The sequence below is a fragment of the Plecotus auritus genome (assembly GCF_963455305.1).
Source record: "Plecotus auritus genome assembly, chromosome: 8".
Classification (NCBI taxonomy): domain Eukaryota; kingdom Metazoa; phylum Chordata; class Mammalia; order Chiroptera; family Vespertilionidae; genus Plecotus; species Plecotus auritus.
Genome location: NC_137782.1, coordinates 84,401,130 through 84,404,492, shown reverse-complemented (window position 1 = coordinate 84,404,492; position 3,363 = coordinate 84,401,130). Strand labels below are relative to the sequence as shown.

The window sequence follows — 3,363 nt, the reverse complement described above, 5'->3', positions numbered from 1 at the left end:
TTTATTTAAGACATCGCATTTTCCACTTTACAATACAGTTATAAAGTGCATTAGATTTCCTTTCCCTGTGCACAGTCCGTATTCAAGTATCAAGAATGTTCAGTTATTTACTATACAGCAGCTCAACTTTTAAAACTGCCATGGAATTTGCTACAAATTTGGGTCCTTCAATATTTTGTGGAACAATGCTAGATCTATGCTCAAAGCTGGCTTAATCAGCCTCTTCAATGGTGGGCCCAGAGGAGGCACTGCCAGATGGAAGAGCTCCACCACCAGGGAAGCCCCCAGGCATTCCTCCTGGCATGCCTCCCTGCACTCTGGTACAGTTTGGTAATGATGGGGTTGCAGACCTTTTCCAAATCTTTCTGCTGGTGTTCAAATTCTTCCTTTTCTGCAGTCTGGTTCTTATCAAGCCAGTTGATGATTTCATTGCACTTGTCAAGAATCTTCTGTTTGTCCTCATCATTGATCTTGCCTTGAAGTTTTTCATCTTCAACAGTTACTTTCATGTTGAATACATAGGATTCAAGTGAATTCTTGGAAGACACCTTGTCCCGCTGCTTCTCATCTTCAGATTTGTCCTTCTCAGCTTCTTGAACCATGCGCTCAATGTCTTCCTTGCTCAGATGACCCTTGTTGTTAGTGATGGTAATCTTGTTCTCTTTTCCTGTACTCTTATCCACAGCAGAGACATTGAGGATGCCATTGGCATCAATATCAAAAGTGACTTCAATCTGTGGAACACCACGAGGTACAGGAGGTATGACTGTGAGTTCAAACTTGCCAAGCAGGTTGTTGTCCTTGATCATGGCACTCTCACCTTCATAAACCTGGATGAGCACGCCTGGATGGTTGTCAGAGTAAGTGGTGAAGGTCTGCATCTCCTTGGTGGGGATGGTGGTGTTGCGCTTGATCAGGACCATCATGATGCCACCAGCCGTCTCAATGCCAAGGGAAAGAGGTGTGACATCCAGCAGCAGCAGATCTTGGACATTTTCAGATTTGTCTCCAGAGAGAATGGCTGCCTGGACAGCTGCACCATAAGCGACAGCCTCATCAGGGTTGATGCTCTTATTCAACTCTTTTCCATTGAAGAAGTCTTGGAGGAGTTTCTGAATCTTGGGGATATGTGTAGAGCCACCCAGCAGGACAATATCATGGATCTGGGACTTGTCAAGCTTGGCATCCCGAAGGGCTTTCTCTACAGGGTCCAGGGTGCCACGGAAAAGGTCAACATTCAATTCTTCAAATCGGGCACGTGTGATAGAGGTATAGAAGTCGATTCCTTCATAGAGCGAATCAATCTCAATATTGGCCTGAGTGCTGGGAGAGAGAGTATGCTTAGCACGTTCACAAGCAGTACGAAGGCAACGGACAGCCTCTTGTTCTCACTGATATCCTTCTTATGCTTGCGTTTGAACTCTGCAATGAAATGGTTGACCATTTGGTTGTTGAAGTCTTCTCCACCTAAGTGGGTGTCCCCAGCTGTAGATTTGACCTCAAAGATTCCATCTTCAATTGTGAGGATTGACACATCGAAAGTGCCACCTCCCAAGTCAAAGATCAGCACATTTCTTTCAGCTCCAACCTTTTTGTCTACCAGGGGTCCTCAAACTTTTTAAACAGGGGGCCAGTTCACTGTCCCTCAGACGGTTGGAGGGCCAGACTATAGTTAAAAAAAAAAAAACTATGAACAAATTCCTATGCGCACTGCAGGCCCGGGACGAGTCGGCTGCTAAGCAGGACAGGCAGCAGCACCCAGCAGGCAGGATAAATGTCCTCGGTAGGCCGCATGTGGCCTGCGGGCCGTAGTTTGAGGATGCCTGGAAACCATAAGCAATAGCAGCGGCAGTTGGCTCATTGATGATTCTAAGTGCATTGTGACCAGTAATAGTTCCAGCATCTTTGGTGGCCTGACGCTGAGAGTCATTGAAGTAAGCAGGTACTGTGACAACAGCATTGGTAACAGTCTTCCCAAGGTAGGCTTCTGCGATTTCCTTCATCTTTTCAAAACCATGGATGACACCTCTTCTGGATAAAAGTTTTTTGTCTCTCCCTTGTATTCTACTTGGACCTTAGGCCTGCCAGCATCATTCACCACCATGAAAGGCCAATGCTTCATGTCAGACTGGACAACAGCATCATCAAATCTACGTCCAATCAAGCGCTTGGCATCAAAGACCGTGTTGGTAGGATTCATTGCTACTTGATTCTTTGCAGCATCACTGATCAATCGCTCAGTGTCAGTAAAGGCAACATAACTTGGAGTGGTTCGATTTCCCTGATCGTTGGTAATTATTTCCACTTTTCCATGCTGGAATACACCCACACAGGAGTAGGTGGTGCCAAGATCAATGCCAACTGCAGGTCCCTTAGACATGGTTGCTGGCATGCGTGTTCAGCTGGCACAGACCGACCAGAGCTGGTGTTCCCATGTTCAATGAGCAACACTGACTTCTCTTAATTTTATTTCCTAACATTTTTTAAATTGATCTACTTTCTTCACTTAAACAGTCCTCTAATTCCACATCCACTCACACCTTTTCTGATCCATTTTCCACAATGCGGTCTGAGTGGTCTTTGCAAAAAATAAATCTGATCATTTGTCAATAGACCTTGAACGCTTCAGACGTGTTCTGTTGCTCTTATAACTAGGATCCAAATCACTAACATGACCAGTAGGACCCTAAGTGGCCTGTTTTTTGCCTGAGTCTCCAGGTGCTCTTGTTACACCAAAGTTCTTAATTCCTGTAGAGGCCACACTCCCTCCTGCCTCAGGGTCTTTAAAACTGTTGTAGCCTAAAGTCCTGCACATCCCTATATCAATGAGTTGATTCTCATTACCTCTATTCCCATACCTTAGACTGGTTCCATCCTCCTATTAAAGTTCTGGGTGGCCATGTTACATTTATTTGTGTGATAATTTATTGAATTCCTATCTTTCCCACTTGACTTTAAACCCTGCAAAGGTAGATGATGTCCTTTTCTGGTTTATTTTATCTTTATTTATGTCACAGTGCCTGCTCCATAAATAATTATTATAATTATTGAAGGAATGTATTGATGAGAAATTTATAAAGGAAGATCTATACCAATGTGTAGGTTGAAAGTTACTAAATCTCGAGAAATATATAAAGAAAATAACACTCATACAAAACAGAGAAGATGATTATCTGTAAAGGAAAAGCTTCCAGGTTGAGCTAATTAATCTCTGGAAACAGTTTATTCCAGAAGATCTATACTAATAAAAGGATAATATGCTAATTAGACCAGACATCCTTCCTGACAAAGCTGGGCCTGGGCGAAGCAGCCCACCTGTGGTCCCGGGAGCCAGCAGCTGTGGCTGTGGCCTGGGAGAGGGCG

At 44.2% G+C, this 3,363-nt stretch overlaps 1 pseudogene across 1 annotated transcript; it reads right to left on the bottom strand.

Moving 5' to 3' along the window:
* Window positions 1-211: 211 nt before the first annotated feature.
* LOC308255995 (heat shock cognate 71 kDa protein-like) lies at window positions 212-2,392 on the bottom strand (annotated as a pseudogene). Its single transcript has 2 exons — window positions 1,832-2,392; window positions 212-1,596 (listed from the first exon to the last, which is right to left on the bottom strand). The product of its transcript is annotated as a heat shock cognate 71 kDa protein-like (transcript).
* Between the last annotated feature and the right edge of the window lie 971 nt (window positions 2,393-3,363).